Source organism: Bombina bombina, chromosome 1 (assembly GCF_027579735.1).
Source record: "Bombina bombina isolate aBomBom1 chromosome 1, aBomBom1.pri, whole genome shotgun sequence".
Classification (NCBI taxonomy): Eukaryota; Metazoa; Chordata; class Amphibia; order Anura; family Bombinatoridae; genus Bombina; species Bombina bombina.
In genome coordinates, this window is record NC_069499.1 from 452,138,611 (window position 1) to 452,160,143 (window position 21,533).

Here is a 21,533-nt window from a genome sequence, read left to right on the forward strand (position 1 = left end):
CGTGTGTGCCAGGCCCACTTGCCAACTAGTGCCACCACTCATATCTGTTGTAACAGTAGTGTAAATTTAAAAAAAAAAAACTTTTTTGACTGTGAAACATCAGTCTGCTAGTGTAATCTAATTGTAGTTGCCTGCCTGCCAGCATGTGTGCCAGGCCCACTTACCAACTAGTGCCACCACTCATATCTGTTGTAACAGTAGTGTAAATTAAAAAAAAAAAACTTTTTTGACTGTGAAACATCAGTCTGCTAGTGTAATCTAATTGCAGTTGCCTGCCTGCTAGCATGTGTGCCAGGCCCACTTGCCCAGTGCCACCACTCATATCTGGTGTAACAGTAGTGTAAATAATTTAATTGTCAGACTCACAGCGTATACTGTGCCCACTTGCCCAGTGCCACCACTCATATCTTGTTTAATAGTAGTGTAAGTGTACATTTAAAAAAATAAAAACTTTTTGGACTGTCAAACATCAGTCTGCTTTTTTGTGTCAGGCTCACAGCGTATACTGTGCCCACTTGCCCAGTGCCACCACTCATATCTTGTTTAATAGTAGTGTAAGTGTACATTTAAAAAAAAATAACAGAGTCAGGCCACCCCGCAGGTGCCGTCGTGGTTGTGGTGCTGTGATTCCCTTTGGCCATAGAATAATGCCCAGTGTTCCGAGGCCACGTCCCATGAACTCAAAAAGTTCTGAGGAGGACATAGTTGACTTTTTAACACAGGACACCCAATCTTCTATAGCTTCCGCTCCAAACATTGATGCACCATCCTCCTCCAGCTTATCTTCGGGCACCTCTCAAGTTACCACCACTCGCCTGCCAATGCCATTTGCAACCTGTGCCAAAAGAAACTGAGTCGTGGAAAGTGCAACACCCACCTAGGTACAACTGCTTTGCGAAGGCACATGATCGCACATCACAAATGCCTATGGGATCAACACATGAGTAGAAGCAGCACACAAACTCAAAGCCGCCATCCTCCTCCTGGTCCAGCATCTTCAGCCACGTCAACCACTGCTGTCCTCCTTGCCCCCTCTCAACCATCCGCCACTCCGTCTCTCTTACGGAGCAGTTCCTGCTCATCTGCCCACAGTCAGGTGTCTGTCAAGGACATGTTTGAGCGTAAGAAGCCAATGTCACAAAGTCACCCCCTTGCCCGGCGTCTGACAGCTGGCTTGTCTGAACTCTTAGCCCACCAGCTTTTACCATACAAGCTGGTGGAGTCTGAGGCGTTCAAAAAATTTGTAGCTATTGGGACACCGCAGTAGAAGGTACCCGGCCGAAATTTCTTTGCACAAAAGGCAATCCCCAACCTGTACTCGATTGTGCGAAAGGAAGTAATGGCATGTCTGGCACACAATGTTGGGGCAAGGGTCCATATGACCACTGATAGCTGGTCTGCAAAGCATGGTCAGGGCAGGTATATCACCTACACTGCACATTGGGTAAACCTGCTGACGGCTGCCAAGCATGGAATGCGTGGCTCTGCAGAGGAGGAGTTGGTGAAACTGCCACGACTTGCAGGCAGGCCTGCTGCCACCTCCTCTACTCCTCCTACTCCATCCTCTTCCATAACCTCCTCGGCTGAGTCCTCTTCTGCTGCTGCATCTTGCTCCACATCAACGGCACCCCCCCAGCTCCGCAGGTACTATTCCACATCCCGGATACAGCAGTGTCACGCCGTCTTGGGGTTGACTTGCCTGAAAGCAGAGAGTCACACTAGACCAGCACTCCTGTCTGCCCTGAACGCACAGGTGGATCAGTGGCTGACTCCGCACCACCTGGAGATCGGCAAAGTGGTTTCTGACAACAGAAGTAATTTGGTGGCGGCATTGAAATTGGGCAAGTTGACACATGTGCCGTGCATGGCACATGTGTGTAATCTGATCGTACAGCGCTTTGTGTATAAGTACCCAGGCTTACAGGACGTCCTGAAGCAGGCCAGGAAGGTGTGTGGCCATTTGAGGCGTTCCTACACGGCCATGGCGCATTTTTCCGATATCCAGCGCGAAACAACATGCCAGTGAGGCGCTTGATTTGCGACAGCCCGACACGTTGGAATTCAACACTCCAAATGTTCGACCGCCTGCTCCAACAGGAAAAAGCCGTTAACGAGTATTTGTATGACCAGGGTGCTAGGACAGCCTTTGCGGAGCTGGGAATTTTTTTGCCACGTTACTGGGCGCTCATGCGCAATGCCTGTAGGCTCATGCGTCCTTTTGAGGAGGTGACAAACCTAGTCAGTCGCACCGAAGGCACCATCAGCGACATCATACCATTTGTTTTCTTCCTGGAGCGTGCCCTGCAAAGAGTGCTGGATCAAGCCGTAGATGAGCGTGAAGAGGAAGAGTTGTGGTCACCATCACCACCAGAAACAGCTTTATCAGCATCGCTTGCTGGACCTGCGGCAACGCTGGAAGAGGATTGTGAGGAAGAGGAGTCAGAGGAGGAATGTGGCTTTGAGGAGGAGGAGGGAGACCAACCACAACAGGCATCCCAGGGTGCTCGTTGTCACCTATCTGGTACCCGTGGTGTTGTACGTGGCTGTGGGGAAGAAGATACATTCAGTGACATCACTGAGGATGAGGAACGGGACATGAGTAGCTCGGCATCCAACCTTGTGCAAATGGGGTCTTTCATGCTGTCGTGCCTGTTGAGGGACCCTCGTATAAAAAAGCTGAAGGAGAAGGACCTGTACTGGGTGTCCACGCTACTAGACCCCCGGTATAAGCATAAAGTGCCAGAAATGTTACCGAATTACAACAAGTCGGAAAGGATGCAGCATTTCCAAAATAAATTAAAAAGTATGCTTTACACAGCGTATAAGGATGATGTCACAGCACAACGTGAATCTAACAGGGGAAGAGCTGAAAGTAATCCTCCGACTCCCACGACCACGCCGGCAAGGATTGAGGACATGTGGAGCTTTTTAACTCCTATGCATCGCCACAGCCCTTCGGGGTCCACGCTCAGAGAACGACTCGATTGACAGGTAGCAGACTACCTCGCCTTAACTGCAGATCTCGACACTCTGAGGAGCGATGAACCCATTGACTACTGGGTGTGCAGGCTTGACCTGTGGCCTGAGCTATCCCAATTTGCAATTGAACTTCTGGCCTGCCCTGCTTCAAGTGTCCTGTCAGAAAGGACCTTCAGTGCAGCAGGAGGTATTGTCACTGAGAAGAGAAGTCGCCTAGGTCAAAAAAGTCTAGATTACCTCACCTTTATTAAGATGAATGAGGGATGGATCCCGAAGGGACTGACATTGGGCGATACATTCGAGTAAAAAAGGCCTGATGAGATGAGCTGCCTTGGGCTAAAAATGGTCCACACGCTGCTGTATTTTATCTTCAAATGCCGGTTCAAGCCGCAATGTTTTAAGGCACTTTCTGCCTGGGAAACAAACAACAATTTTTCTGTCTATCAAATCTATCTATCTCGTGGCCGGACTGTTTTGTGACAGCCACTTGTGTTTCGGCCAAATGTCCATCGGACAAATGTCCGTCGGATAAAAGTCCGGCCACGATTGCACGCGCAGTGCCCCAAATTTGAAGTAGGAGGACCAACCAAGCATCTTTTTCCATCTCCCGGTTCCTAAAATCCATGCCATATACACGTCCCCTGGCGCCGCAACTGCCTCTGGGAACCTTACCATGGGTCCCAGACCGCACATCTTGTAATTCTCTATCTGGGAAATTATATATCTATCAAATCTATCTATCGTATCTATCAAATGTATATTGCATCTATTGATCTATCTATCTATCTATCTATCTATCTATCAAATCTATCTATCTCGTGGCCGGACTGTTTTTTGTGACAGCCACTTGTGTTTCGGCCAAATGTCCGTCAGACAAATGTCCGTTGGTCAAATGTCCGTCGGCTAAAAGTCCAGCCATGATTGCACGCGCAGTGCCCCAAATTTGACGTAGGAGGACCGACCAAGCATCTTTTTCCATCTCCCAGTTCCTAAAATCCATGCCATATACACCTCCCCCGATAGGGGGAGTAACAGGTATTAAACTGATCAGAATAGTACTGCTTAACACACCACTTATATCTGGTGGCACAGTAGATTGCACGCGCAGTGCCCCAAATTTGAAGTAGGAGGACCGACCAAGCATCTTTTTCCATCTCCCGGTTCCTAAAATCCATGCCATATACATGTCCCCTGGCGCCGCAACTGCCTCTGGGAACCTTACCATGGGTCCCAGACCGCACGTATTGTAATTTTCTGTCTGGGAAATTATATATCTATCAAATCTATTTATTTATCTATCAAATTTATCAAACTATCTATCGTATCTATCAAATGTATATTGCATCTATTGATCTATCTAATCTATCTATCTCGTGGCCGGACTGTTTTGTGACAGCCACTTGTTTCGGCCAAATGTCCATCGGCCAAATGTCCATCGGCTAAAAGTCCGGCCACGATTGCACGTGCAGTGCCCCAAATTTGAAGTAGGAGGACCGACCAAGCATCTTTTTCCATCTTCTGGTTCCTAAAATCCATGCCATATACACCTCCCCCGATAGGGGGAGTAACAGGTATTAAACTGATCAGAATAGTACTACTTAACACACCACTCATATCTGGTGGCACAGTAGATTGCACGCGCAGTGCCCCAAATTTGAAGTAGGAGGACCGACCAAGCATCATTTTCCATCTCCCGGTTACTAAAATCCATGCCATATACACGTCCCCTGGCGCCATAACTGCCTCTGGGAACCTTACCATGGGTCCCAGACCGCACATCTTGTAATTTTCTGTCTGGGAAATTATATATCTATCAAATCTATCTATTTATCTATCAAATCTATCTATCTATCTATCGTATCTATCAAATGTATATTGCATCTATTGATCTATCTTATCTATGTATCTATCAAATCTATCTATCTCATGGTTGTGCAAATGGATTGTTTGCGGTTGTTTGCGGTGCGTTAAACAGGGAGTTTGGTCTGTCACTGTGAAGCGGGCGTAACCCTTACACTACCTGATCGATACAACATCATACCTGATGTTTTAAAGCACGTTATTCCAAACAATTTAGGAATGTTAGGTGATTTATGCCCTTTATGGATTAAAACCAGACTCTGCATCAACTATGTAATTTTCCGTGGGAGTTTTTCCATGGATCCCCCTCCGGCATGCCACAGTCCAGGTGTTAGTCCCCTTGAAACAACTTTTCCATCACTATTGTGGCCAGAAAGAGTCCCTGTGGGTTTTAAAATTCACCTGCCTATTGAAGTCAATGGCGGTTCGCCCATTCGCGAACAGTTGCGGAAGTTCGAGTCCGTCGTTCGCGAATGTAAAATTTTCAGTTCGCGACATCACTACCCATAATAACATAATACATGTCCATATGAAATAATAATATAACCCATTATTAAAAATGTTAAATGTTTCTATTTCTATATGTTTAAAAACACTAGTATGTAAGAATCTAACTTAGATGTCAATTAAAATGTTTATTTAATATTTTCAATTTATTTGCATATCTTTTGCAACTGAGTCAATCACATAAGCAAAACAATTTGAGTTAGAGTTATTGAGCTAATTTTTCTTCTAAATACTACCATGTTGCCAGGGAAGTCTTTAATATTGACTGGGCCCTGGGCAAACATTCCCCTGCCCCCCCGCCCATGCAATTTCACTCTCCACCCCAAAAACAACTAAATCAATTTATTTTATATATTATATTTTTTAAAGTGATTAGCCCAGCAGTGGATTATCCACTGTTGAGCTAATCATTTTCAAAAAAATATGAAATAAATTGCAATATGTGAAACTGGACCTAAGCAGTACTAATAAGTAAATAAATATATCAATTCCTCCACTGCTGATTAATTTAAAATATTTACTAATTAATTAATTAAATGTTGTTTAATTTGCACAGTAAAAATCAGTCTACAGGGCCCCGGTGCAAGAATTTATTTTGGGCCCCCCTAAAAGCATCTCACCAGTTTTGGGATATTCACTACATATTTATTGTTTAGACAGCCACTGTACAGCAAAATGACCACTTTCATGAATACCAAGGGAATGCCTAACATAACAAACTCCCCTAACCCATATACACACACACTCTCCAGAGCATACACATATACATGTACACACACTACAGAGCACACACATATACATGTACACGCACACTCTCCAGAGCATACACATATACACGCACACTCTCCAGAGCATACACATATACATGTACACACACTACAGAGCACACACATATACATGTACACACACACTCTCCAGAGCATACACATATACATGTACACGCACACTCTCCAGAGCATACACATATACATGTACACGCACACTCTCCAGAGCATACACATATACATGTACACACACTACAGAGCACACACATATACATGTGCATACACATATACATGTACACGCACACTCTCCAGAGCACACACATATACATGTACACACACTACAGAGCACACACATATACATGTACACGCACACTCTCCAGAGCATACACATATACATGTACACGCACACTCTCCAGAGCATACACATATACATGTACACACACTACAGAGCACACACATATACATGTACACGCACACTCTCCAGAGTATACACATATACATGTACACGCACACTCTCCAGAGCATACACATATACATGTACACACACTACAGAGCACACACATATACATGTACACGCACACTCTCCAGAGCATATACATGTACACACACACTCTCCAGAGCATACATATATACATGTACACGCACACTCTCCAGAGCATACACATATACATGTACACGCACACTCTCCAGAGCATACACATATACATGTACACGCACACTCTCCAGAGCATACACATATACATGTACACACACTACAGAGCACACACAAATTTATGTACACACTCTATATAATCCAATATTAAAAATACAATGTATGTGTGCCTCAAGATGGAAGAGAGCAGTGTCTGCAGCTGCACAGATGTTCAAATCCTCACGTGCCTGCCGCTCCAGCTTTCTGCTGCATGCGCCTACAGTATGCCCTACCCTGAACAATCCCCACCACCAGAGCAGTTACCTGGTAACAGTGGTAACCCCAGCAGAACCTTTTCTTATACAGTATGATTGGTTGGATGCCGAGTTAGGGCTTAGCATTCAGTGCTGCACAGTGCACACCTAAAACAGCACATGGCACTAGCTTGGCATGTCACATGATCCCAGCACGGTCTGGCACAATTTCTCACAAATAAATATAAGCAGAGAACTTTTGACTGTGACAGTATTAGGACTGACATCAGCAGTCCGGCATGACTCTTGGGCCCCACAACAAACACTGGGCCCTGGGCAGCTGCCCCTTTTGCCCTGTGTTAAAGGCGGCCCTGCATGTTGCAAATGAAAATAGGGAATGATATGCTTTACAAGTGCATGGAAATGTCATCACTGTTAAACAGAATGAGAAAATGTGTAAATAAAAAAATATTTTAGGTTTTTCACCTCAACCTTAACACCACCAATGAAACTCTGCCTATGAAGACTTTCACTGTTAACAAGTAATTGTTAAATTTACACCAAACACGCAAACTACCCCTCTGTAAGTAGTGGCCATGTTTGTACATATCTGGTTAAATGCTTCTATTTGGACTTTCAATGGTCTGTTTTTGTAGAACAGAGGTCATAAAAGCAGACCAGATTTACACAATTTTGATTCTTTGCTATTACATTTTTAGTTTTCTGCTTCAGGGCTACTTTTTTTTGACAAACTGTTCACGCTTTAACTTGTCTTTAAGAGTTGAGCTGATAACAAGTTTTTTCTTGCCTCACAGGTCAGATTCTGGAAAACATTCCTAATCCCTTTAACACTTTAAGAGGGCCACAAGTATGCATTAGTGAGGGTCAAATGTATTCTTGTTGTTATTGCTTATTTCACACAGAGATTTCACAGGCTTTTATTTTGGCAACACAATTGGATCAATGTTTAATCTGGCAAATGAAGAAAAAATGTTTCATGGCTGTGTCTTGTATGAACAGGAATCCAGAAGCATTTCATTCAGGACAGGCTTGGATAAATATATTGCTGACACTATTATTTCTTGCATTTTATTTGATATGTTTTGGCACATACTTGGTTTGTATAGTTTATTACAGATTAACACTTAGGAGTATTACTTGTAGCGACAACTCTTAATCAAACAGACAACCAGTTAAAGTAGTTGTTTTATAGTAGCGTTCTATAATATTTGGGATATACATATGGTTAAATACATATGGTTATTCCCAAGATTACATATAATTACAATATTTTAGCCAAATGGATAGAATAGATGGGTGTTGGTTTGAATATGTTGTCAGAACCTATGCTTGTGTGTTTCAGTATTCAGGTGTTTATTAGAAGTTATTTCTTATATAAACAAAATGTACTTCTTTATTAAACAAACTTTTTTTTAAGTAATAATGATGTTTATAAAAGATTTTTATAGCAAATTGAATGTAGATTGAGTGTCACTTGTACATAAAGGAAGCTCTTCATCTGAAGTCAAGTGGACGCAAGCTCCTTCTAGGTATGCACACATGATGATACCCTTGCTGCCTTACAGTTTATATTTAAACTTAAAGTTTTCTCATAATTTCACAAGTTACTCCTGGTGTATATTTGCTCAGACTTTGTGTCTAACACTTATTCAACTTCTGTTTGGGTGGGAAGATTCAGGGATGGAAGTACCTGTGGAGCAACAAGTAAAGTGGTACCAGGGTCAAGTGCTGAGAGGGGGCCCATAGCAGACAGTCTATACATAGATGTGTGGACTGTCTATGTGGGGATTATCTTTGTATAGATACTCATCATCATTATACTGCAAAGCATACTCACTAGTGTATAGATCCTCACATGTTATACAAAACAGTGTACTCAGGGTAAAGTGTATAGAAAGTTGCACCATTATGCACAGTGTGTTTAATCCCAGTGTATACATACTCAGTATCAATCTTAATTGTAGCATGCACATTATCAGTATATTAGTATATGTATGCATCTGTATATGTGTGTGTGTGCGTAAATATAAATATATATATATATATATATATATACCCTCTGTTGCAAAGTGCAAATCTTTACAATTTTTCCTTGATTTATCAAATCATGTGAAGAAAAGAGTTCTCCAAAAGGAAAAGGTAAATAACCCGTTCAGAGGCTTCTGAGCTCAATTTTTAATTCAGTTTGTGCAGGTACAGTATATACTGACCGCAGTTTACTGCACTTAAGGTCCCACCTGCACGTGTGAGCACTTTGTTACCTTATCAGCCCTGTATAGACCAACCAAGATCCAGGTACTGTGTTTCAAGGTCCCAGCTGCATAACACACCATTCATTCTTAAAAACAACCTTGTCTTTACTTGCCACTGCTCACCTCATATCTCTGACCGTTAGCAGTCACTCCTCATCCGTACACACAACTTACATATAACATCCGTACACACAACATACATATAACATCCGTACACACAACATACATATAACATCCGTACACACAACATACATATAACATCCGTACACACAACTTACATATAACATCCGTACACACAACATACATATAACATCCGTACACACAACTTACATATAACATCCGTACACACAACATACATATAACATCCGTACACACAACTTACATATAACATCCGTACACACAACATACATATAACATCCGTACACACAACATACATATAACATCCGTACACACAACATACATATAACATCCGTACACACAACATACATATAACATCCGTACACACAACTTACATATAACATCCGTACACACAACATACATATAACATCCGTACACACAACTTACATATAACATCCGTACACACAACATACATATAACATCCGTACACACAACATACATATAACATCCGTACACACAACATACATATAACATCCGTACACACAACTTACATATAACATCCGTACACACAACATACATATAACATCCGTACACACAACATACATATAACATCCGTACACACAACATACATATAACATCCGTACACACAACATACATATAACATCCGTACACACAACATACATATAACATCCGTACACACAACATACATATAACATCCGTACACACAACTTACATATAACATCTGTACACACAACTTACATATAACATCCGTACACACAACATACATATAACATCCGTACACACAACATACATATAACATCCGTACACACAACATACATATAACATCCGTACACACAACTTACATATAACATCCGTACACACAACATACATATAACATCCGTACACACAACTTACATATAACATCCGTACACACAACATACATATAACATCCGTACACACAACATACATATAACATCCGTACACACAACTTACATATAACATCCGTACACACAACATACATATAACATCCGTACACACAACATACATATAACATCCGTACACACAACATACATATAACATCCGTACACACAACATACATATAACATCCGTACACACAACATACATATAACATCCGTACACACAACATACATATAACATCCGTACACACAACTTACATATAACATCCGTACACACAACTTACATATAACATCCGTACACACAACATACATATAACATCCGTACACACAACATACATATAACATCCGTACACACAACATACATATAACATCCGTACACACAACTTACATATAACATCCGTACACACAACATACATATAACATCCGTACACACAACATACATATAACATCCGTACACACAACATACATATAACATCCGTACACACAACATACATATAACATCCGTACACACAACATACATATAACATCCGTACACACAACATACATATAACATCCGTACACACAACATACATAAACACACACCATTATAAAGAGAAGCATGTATATTATATGACCCCTCTGTCCTTCTGTTGAGTTGAGTTTAAGGTGCAGTCTATCCTTGAGTCTCATATTTTTTGGGGGAAGCATAAATATTTTATTCAGTGGAAATGCTAAGGTCCTGAGGAGAGGCAGTGGAAATTATCTGCCAATGTGCAGGTTCCTAAGCGCATTTATGCTGATAACATTTTGGCATTAGGGCACTGAGGTGGTTTTACAGGTTTATGTGACAGTACCCTAAGAAACGCATACATTCCAGTCTCTACTTCATGCCTCAGGGTGTGAAGCTTTCAAATAAGGGTGTGAACCCCCATTAGACATTCCCATCTAATAAACATTAAACCATACCAAATGTTCTACCCAAAACTACCCCTTAACCTTTTAAAGCTGTTATGCCGCTCTATTCGATCATAATTAGACTGGGCTTTAAAGCTGTTATGACGGAATAGAACGTCACAGCTAACGGCTGTCCTAAAGCCTTCTGTGCTGTCAGGATTTGATCGCGGTTTGGAGGGCGTTCCTAGGGTTGTAGGGACGCCCCCCAGACGCGATCCAATAATTGAAATCTTGCGATCGTATGCACGATCACGTGGTTTCAATTTGTTTACATCAGAACAGTTGTTCCGATGTAGGCACTTTAGCCCTGACACGAAAGGTTAAAGGGACAGTCTACCCTAGAACTGTTATTGTTTTAAAAGATAGATAATCCCTTTATCACCCATTCCCCAGTTTTGCATAACCAACAGTTATATTAATATATACTTTTTACCTCTGTGATTACATTGTATCTAGAAACCGTCTTCCAGCCCCCTGATCACATGACTGTGACTGTTTATTATCTATTGTCTTGCAATTAGCATTGTGTTGTGCTAGATCTTAAAGGGACAGTATACTGTAAAATAGTTTTCCCTTAATTGCTTTTTTTACCAACTGCAGAGTAAAAAATGTATGAAAATTAGCTTTTTAAGATTTATTTGTGTAAATTAAAGCTCTGTTTTTGTGTTTTGAAGCCACAACCTAATAAAATGGATTGAGCTTGTAGGTATAATCAGATCTCATTAGTGTATCACATTGTGTACATAAACATGTTTCTTTATCTTATATCTGTCCATAAAACAATCACCAGTACTTGGAGAGAACAATGGAAAATCAACATTTTATTACCTTATCTCTGTTATATCGCACTGGGAGTGTAATTTCTTCTGCTGGCTGTGTTTACAAAGCTTATCTATAGCTGGTACGCGCGGCGACAAACATTCAGAATAGGTGGGGATACCACATGCTAAATCAATTATTTAAAATGCCAATATAAGGGTAAAGGATCTACTTGTAAACAATTTAATACACTCCAGCAGGTAAAGTGGATCATTGGGAACAAATTAAAGGGGAGAACATTTTTGAGTAAACTGTCCCTTTAAATAACTCCCTGTGCCTGTACACAGTGTTATCTATATGGCCCACGTGTACTTTCTGTCTCTTTGTGTTGAAAAGAGATTTAAAAAGCCTGTGATAAGAGGCAGCCCTCAAAGGCTTAGAAATTAGCATATGAGCCTACCTATGTTTAGTTTAAACTAAGAATACCAAGAGAAAAAAGCAAATTTGATGATAAAAGTAAATTGGAAAGTTGATTAAAATTAAAAGTCCTATCTGAATAATGAAAGTTTAGTTTATACTAGATTGTCCCTTTAACTTCTAAACAAAAGATACAGACACAGAGCTGGAGTAAATACCAGGCCATGGTCACTTTTATTAAAGAACGTTTATTAAACTTTAAACAGACTTTTCACAAAATCTTCTCAAAAAAGGTGGTGGAATTTGAATATCAGGTCTCTCTCTCTCTCTCTCTCTCTCTCTCTCTCTCTCTCTCTCTCTCTCTCTCTCTCTCTCTCTCTCTCTCTCTCTCTCTCTCTCTCTCTCGGTCTCTCTCTCTCTCTCGGTCTCTCTCTCTCTCTCTCTCGGTCTCTCTCTCTCGGTCTCTCTCTCTCGGTCTCTCTCTCTCTCTCGGTCTCTCTCTCTCTCGGTCTCTCTCTCTCTCGGTCTCTCTCGGTCTCTCTCGGTCTCTTTCTCTCTCGGTCTCTCTCTCTCTGTCTCTCTCTTTCTCTCTTTCTCTCTCTCTCTCTTTCTCTCTCTCTCTTTCTCTCTCTCTTTCTCTCTCTTTCCTTTTCTCTCTCTCTTTCTTTTTCTCTCTCTCTTTCTTTTTCTCTCTCTCTTTCTTTTTCTCTCTCTCTTTCTTTTTCTCTCTCTCTCTCCCAAAACAATAAAAAGTATTCCTATTCTAATACCCTTATAAAAAACCTAATCTATAATAAACTACCAAGGGCCCTTAAAAGGGCCTTTTGTAGGGCATTGCCCTAAAGTTAACTGCTCTTTTGCTACAAAACAAACCCCCCCTAACAGTATACAACCCCCCAAACCCACAAAATAAAAATAAAGTAAAACCTAATCTACCCATTGCCCTGAAAAGGGCATTTGTATGGGCATTGCCCTTAAAAGGGCATTTAGCTCTTTTGCTGCCCAAGCCCTAATCAAAAAATAAAAACGCACCCATAACGAAAAAATACATTACACAAAGCAACAAATTATCAAAAATAATAAAAATGATTCCTATTCTAATACCCATTAAAAAAAAAAAGACTCAAAATAAAAAACCTAATCTAGAATAAACTACCAATAGCCCTCAAAATGGCCTTTTGTAGGGCATTGCCCCAAGTTAAACAGCTCTTTTATCTGAAAAAAAATTACAAAGACCCACTAACAATACAAACCCCCACCCCCCCAAACCCACAAAATAAAAAATAAAAAAATATCTAAAAAACCTAATCTACCCATTGCCCTGAAAAGGGGATTTGTATGGGCATTTCCCTTAAAAGGGCATTTAGCTCTTTTGCTGCCCAAACCCTAATCTAAAAATAAAAACCCACCCCAAAACAAAAAAAATACATTACACAAAATAAACAAATTAAAAAATAATAAAAATAATTCCTATTCTAATACCCATTAAAAAAAAATACCTCAAAATAAAAAACTTAATCTAGAATAAACTACCAATAGCCCTTAAAAGGACCTTTTGTAGGGCCTTGCCCTAAGTTAAACAGCTCTTTTACCTGAATTTTTTTTTTACAAAGACCCACTAACATTACAAACCCCCCCCAAACCCACAAAATAAAAAAAAAATATCTAAAAAAACCCTAATCTACCCATTGCCCTGAAAAGGGCATTTATATGGGCATTTCCATTTAAAAGGGCATTTAGCTCTTTTGCTGCCCAAACCCTAATAAAAAAAAAAAAAAACACCCAAAAAAACTTTAAAAAAAACCTAACACTAACCCCCGTCGATCCACTTACAGTTTTTGAAGTTCCGATTTAATGATCTTCATCCAGGCGGCGAAGTCTTCATCCAGGCGGCCTCTTCTATCTTCATCCAGGCGGTGAGAAGTCTTCATTCAGGCGGAGAGAAGTCTTCATCCAGACGGCCTCTTCTATCTTCATCCAGACGGCAAGAAGTCTTCATCCAGGTGGCCTCTTCTATCTTCATCCAGGCGGCAAGAAATCTTCATCCAGACGGACTCTTCTATTTTCATCCAGGCAGCATCTTCTATCTTGATCCTGGTGGCGTGGAGCGGGCCCATCCTGAACACATCCGGCGCAAAGCATCCTCTTTATATGGTCAGCCCCGTACACTGAATCTTCAATGCAAGGGAGCCGTTTCAAAATCGTGTCCCTTGCATTCCTATTGGGTGAAAAATTTGAATCGGCCAATAGGAATTAGTGCTGCTAAAATCCTATTGGCTGTTCAAATCAGCCAATAGGATTTAAGCAGCTCTAATTCTATTGGATGATTCAAAAGAGGTTAAAGCTCCTTTTCTCTAGCCTTCTATTGTGACCCCTTGGGTGTGGCAGTTAAGGGGTTAATAGAATACTGGGGTATTTTGTGATGTGGGGGTCTGGTGATTATGGGTTTAATAGAGTAGTCGGGTATCTTGTGATGTGGGTGTTTGGCGGTTTAGGGGTTAATAGAGTAGAGGTTTTTTTGCAGTGGGCTATGTGGTGAGTTAGGGGTTCTTAGAGTAGGGGCCTTATGGCCATTCGGGTGAGTGTTTGAGTACAGGTGTTAGTTTTTTTTCCACTTTTCTCTCTCCATTGAAGTCTATAGGGGAGTACGTTAATGCGGTCACGATATTGTAACTTTTAGTTTTTGCGTACGTTGGGTTAGCACGGAAATGACAAATATTTACTTTCAACTTGTAATACGTGCGCTACCTGACACGAGAAGAGCTAAAGTTGAGCGGAGTTAGCGTGTAAGCGGGAGTGGTAATTACCACTCCACTCTTAATCTAGCCCATATATTTTTTTAAATATATTCCAATGTTTTCTCAGAAGTGTGTTCTCTCTGCCAGCAAAAAGTTGAAGATTCATATATATCTAGAAAATCGGCCATAATATTTCGTCAAAATAGCCCAGTAACATCTAGGGGATTAACATAAAATTAATAAACTGACTATACCTTGATAAAATATATAATTTATGAGGCTGCAATTAAGGGGTGAGTGTTACACATTTAGAATATTATTTTATGCTTATGCTGACGGTAAAATCCTACAATTATTGCCTGCCAGTATCCTGTTTCTGGTCTCTGCCAGTATCATATTGTCTGGTCTCTGCCAGTACCATATTGTCTGGTCTCTGCCAGTACCATATTGTCTGGTCTCTGCCAGTATCATATTGTCTGGTCTCTGCCAGTATCATATTGTCTGGTCTCTGCCAGTATCATATTGTCTGGTCTCTGCCAGTACCATATTGTCTGGTCTCTGCCAGTACCATATTGTCTGGTCTCTGCCAGTATCATATTGTCTGGTCTCTGCCAGTATCATATTGTCTGGTCTCTGCCAGTACCATATTGTCTGGTCTCTGCCAGTACCATATTGTCTGGTCTCTGCCAGTACCATATTGTCTGGTCTCTGCCAGTACCATATTGTCTGGTCTCTGCCAGTATCATATTGTCTGGTCTCTGCCAGTATCATATTGTCTGGTCTCTGCCAGTATCATATTGTCTGGTCTCTGCCAGTATCATATTGTCTGGTCTCTGCCAGTACCATATTGTCTGGTCTCTGCCAGTACCATATTGTCTGGTCTCTGCCAGTACCATATTGAGTGGTCTCTGCCAGTACCATATTGTCTGGTCTCTGCCAGTATCATATTGTCTGGTCTCTGCCAGTACCATATTGTCTGGTCTCTGCCAGTACCATATTGTCTGGTCTCTGCCAGTATCATATTGTCTGGTCTCTGCCAGTACCATATTGTCTGGTCTCTGCCAGTACCATATTGTCTGGTCTCTGCCAGTATCATATTGTCTGGTCTCTGCCAGTACCATATTGTCTGGTCTCTGCCAGTATCATATTGTCTGGTCTCTGCCAGTATCATATTGTCTGGTCTCTGCCAGTATCATATTGAGTGGTCTCTGCCAGTACCATATTGTCTGGTCTCTGCCAGTACCATATTGTCTGGTCTCTGCCAGTACCATATTGTCTGGTCTCTGCCAGTACCATATTGTCTGGTCTCTGCGAGTACCATATTGTCTGGTCTCTGCCAGTACCATATTGAGTGGTCTCTGCCAGTACCATATTGTCTGGTCTCTGCCAGTACCATATTGTCTGGTCTCTGCCAGTACCATATTGTCTGGTCTCTGCCAGTACCATATTGTCTGGTCTCTGCCAGTACCATATTGTCTGGTCTCTGCCAGTACCATATTGTCTGGTCTCTGCCAGTACCATATTGTCTGGTCTCTGCCAGTACCATATTGTCTGGTCTCTGCCAGTACCATATTGTCTGGTCTCTGCCAGTACCATATTGAGTGGTCTCTGCCAGTACCATATTGTCTGGTCTCTGCCAGTACCATATTGTCTGGTCTCTGCCAGTACCATATTGTCTGGTCTCTGCCAGTACCATATTGTCTGGTCTCTGCCAGTATCATATTAACTGGTCTCTGCCAGTATCATATTGGCTGGCCTCTGCCAGTACCATATTGTCTGGTCTCTGCCAGTATCATATTAACTGGTCTCTGCCAGTATCATATTGGCTGGCCTCTGCCAGTACCATATTGTCTGGTCTCTGCCAGTATCATATTAACTGGTCTCTGCCAGTATCATATTGGCTGATGTGCTAACTAAAAAATATCAGTGCACCAGAAGTACTTATTAACCTTTTTAATTTAAGAAGAATTATATGTAGTATTAGGAAAGGCTGCCATTATAATGATTAAAAACAAACAAGATACAAAGAGGGTACTGAATCTAAATTAATATCTATAAGAGGCGCCAAGCTATGAAATAGTAAAATCAATAAAAATATAACTAGATATATACTAATATTTTAAAAATATTAAAAAATATATTAGGCACACAATGACATGATTATTAATACATTATTGGTCACACACTGACGTGTGAGAAAAAAAGTCTAATAATAGACCACAGTCCCAAAGATGTATGGGGATCCCAAGGTAAGTACTCAAGATGATGTCAGGACAATCTAGCAGCTCCAGGCAGCTCCTCTAGGGTGTCACGCCAAACACATGAAGATGAATCTAAGAAGCAAAAAATAGAGGGCGCCACATAGTGCAAATCAGTATATCACACCAAGCTTATATCACACCAAACTAGTAGTGGAGAGAGGTCAATCCTTTTCACGTGATGAAATGCACAGAGTGTGCAAGTAAGGCAGGCCGGATCCGCAAAGTCGTCCAGCAGGAGTCACCCAGACACCAGTCAGGGGCAGGGGGACACCAAATGAAACCAAAGGTCCAAAGGATCCAATAGGAGAAACAAAGCAGCAATGAGAAGATGATTAAAAAGTTTATAAAAAGCTTTAAAACAAACAGCAACACATTTCTTGGTGACACAGCACCGTTTCCTCAGGCTAAACAAGACAATCTCACAGCTGCTATACTAACCAATCAAACAACAGAATGGTTACACATCCACTGGGTGACATATACAATACATATGAACAATATGATTAGCAATGTTTAAAACCCATTTAATAGTTCTCTAGTAATGATGAAAAGCATCCCCAGTAAAATACTAAAGTAATCTCTGAAAATAATTACAGAGCAACAACACACTCACATCAGATCAAATAGACCAAATAGATATCCGTGCAATTTCAGTTAGGAGGGAAATATGGGACGTAAATAAGGGGCGTGTTTACATTCGCCATAGTAGAGAACAAGACCTCCAAAAAAGTGAAGAGTGGGGATTTAAGGTATCGTGTGCAATCATCCCTCCCTACATATACCAATAATAACAAGGAGGAGACTAAACAATAAAATAAATTAACATAATGCAAAAACTCGATCCGTAATCATAAAAAATATAAGGGAGGGGAGAAACTACAGTGAGGATGTGACGTGACCTTCCCCTAAGAGTATTAGAGCCTAACTAAACGGTGTGCCACGTGTAGGGCTCAGCCAATCAAAAGAAAGAGAGTGATTCACTCACAGGTAACCATAGTTACAATAACGAAAGTGACAGTAAAAGCAGGCTTCCTAAATCAAGTCTCAAGATATGTCGATGATAAAAATATCAATGATAAAATCCACAAATAATATATATTGATGTAAAATAAGGTTACCCTTATTTTACATCAATATATATTATTTGTGGATTTTATCATTGATATTTGTATCACTACTATAAATAATAAGATGCACAGATACTGATATAAAAATCCAGTATAAAACTGTTTAAAACCTTACTTAGAAGCTCTCAGTTTAGCTCTGTTGAAAATGTAGTTGGAAAGCCCACTGCAAGTGGAAAATAAGACACCCCCCCCTTCTTTTGCATATGAACAGACCCTTTACACAAACAGGAGCAGACTTGAGTAGGTATCTGTCGGTATTCTCCTAAAACTTTGAGGCTTGGTTAGGAGTCTGAAAACCAGAGAAATGTTATTTAAAAATAAGCAAAACTATACATTTAAAAAAACTATAATCTACAAAACATTCATGCAAAGAAAATGTGAGTGTATAATGTCCCTTTAATGAATCTTAATAGCAAATAGAGACTTTTTGAAGGCTTGTGAACCACGTAATTCCACAGGGTTTGTAGACCATAGCCATAGTACTGTGTAATTATATGAAAGTAATTATATTGCCTACCTATAGGGTCAACTAATTTCATGGTTCTTAATGTGTTTGGCTTTAACATCTGTAAACTTCGATTGGGTCATGTCGGACAGGCTTATGCCATTCCTGCTGTGAAGAGTAAAAAAAACATTCTTGTAAATATTTGTTATTGTTATGCTAGTATTTCATGGATCCTCCTCTTTAGGAGGACTAAGAAAAAGGGATAGAGAATCCCTTTTCCTTATTAACCCAAAATGATTAGCCTTAGCACAAAACTCTTAACCAGCATTCTTTTGTCACTAAATTGTACCACAGATTTGCTGGCATTAGTACCCAGCATTCATGGAATAGCACAAAAAGCGTGTGACATAAAGCACAATATATGTCCCACACAAGTCCCTTTCTTTCCAACACTGTAATTACTTGAGCTGTGAAGTGCTTCGGGTCAGTGATTTGTGTGACGAGCATGAAGAAATGAAAGCTATGTTTAAGTAAAGAAATTATTCAATGAGCCCTTGTTTCAATGGCTGATATACTGATTAACCACATCCTGTCTGTGAAACTTATCTCTGGGACTGTTTCCCTGACCAATGTCTCTGGTTTGTAAGCTTGTGTATTCTATGTTGCATCATTAATACATGTATAAAATCAGTGTTCCCTCTAAAGGCAAGCATAATTAGTGAACCGCATCTTGCAGTTAGCAAAGACTACACAATGTACACAAATCAAGGTATGGTTCAGTTATTAACTGTTTCACTGCTGGGCTGCTCACAAAATCTGATTTAAAAAAAAATGGCATGCTGTATCTGAACCATGAAATAAATAAATGTGGGTGTCATGTCCCTTCAATTAAAGAAACATTTTGAATTTATATATGGGTGGCCATGCATTTGACTGCAAATATATATATATATATATATATATATATATATATATATATATATATATATATATATATATATACACACATATATATATATATATATATATATATATATATATATATATATGGGACTGCACTATACATCCTATGACCCTGCAACATGCACAGCCCTGGGTGCTCAATAGCACTCACAGGTAGCTGTACCGTCCCCAGAGTTCCAGGCAGTTAACCCCAGACAAGTCTGCCCATAGGGAAAATTATAAAACAAATTAATACAGCACACAGAGGAAGTCTAACACTCGCTTGCAAGTACTCAGCTAAGATTAAAAGCAAAACTGGAAGAGTTAGCTACCACATCTGGCCAAATCAGACAAGTCCAGGTACCACGTCAAGGTCTCTTCCAAAACCTGGGTCCCTAATACAGCCAAACAATGCTCTCAATCAAACAAACTGGGAACAAGTCAAATGTTCAGACTTATGTAATCACCCTAGACATATACAAAACATGGAAGGGGACTGCACTCTCAGACAGGTCTGGGTACACATCCTATGACTCTGCAACATGCACAGCCCTGGGTGCTCAATAGCACTCACAGGTAGCTGTACCATCACCAGAGTCTCAGGCAGTTAATCCCAGACAAGTCTGGGTGCAAGGCCCATAGGGAAAATTACAAAACAAATTAAAACAACGCACAGAGGAAGTGTAGCTGTCAGGGTTTTTCTTCTGCCTTGTTTGCCATGTGCTGCTGGCAGCCATTTTACTCACCTCGCTTGCTGACTTTGGTGCATTCTGGGAGATGCGGCTCACTTCCTGCACTTCCTTTTATGGCCAGACTGGTTTACATCATCCATGTGAGACAGGATGCAGTCTCAGAATTGTGATGTCATCACTTATTATTTAAAGGGCCTTTGTTCAGTATGCTTTGCCCTTGCGTTGTCTCAGACCTGTTTGTGAGAGCTCCTGTGTATTACCTGGCTGTCTGACATCCCTCCTGGTTCCTGATCCCTGGCTTGTTCCTGACTCTGCTGTTCTCCTTGTTCCTGATTCCGGCTCGTCTGACTACTCGCTTTGGCTCCTGACTCGGCTTGTCTAACTACCAGCTCTGGTTTTGATTCCTGGCTTGTTATTTGACTTGTGGACTTTTATTACTTTTTGCTATTAATAAAGGTGTGATTATTTTTGCACTTCTTGTCTCAGTCTGATTCCTGGCACCCTGACACTAGCACTCACCTGCAAGTACTCGGCTAAGATTAAAAGAGTTAGTTACCGCAACTGGCCAAATAGGATAAGCCCAGGTACCACGTCAAGGTCTCTCCCAAAACCTGGGTTCCTAATACAGCCAAACAATGTGAGTGCTATTAAGCACCGAGGGCTGTGCATGTTGCAGGGTAATTGGATGTGTCCCCAGTCCAGTCTGAGAGTGCAGTCCTCTTCCGTGTTTTGTATATGTCTAGGGTGATTACATAAGTCTGTGAAACAGTACAAGAAAAGTTACCCCTACAAGCGCTCAAGTAGCTAGTGTGACGTGAAGCTCCTTAATGATATCAGATGATCCATGTCTAGTGGAAAAGCATGCATATCACAACATAGGTAAAAAAAATGTCAATACCTTCATTCTAGCATACAGC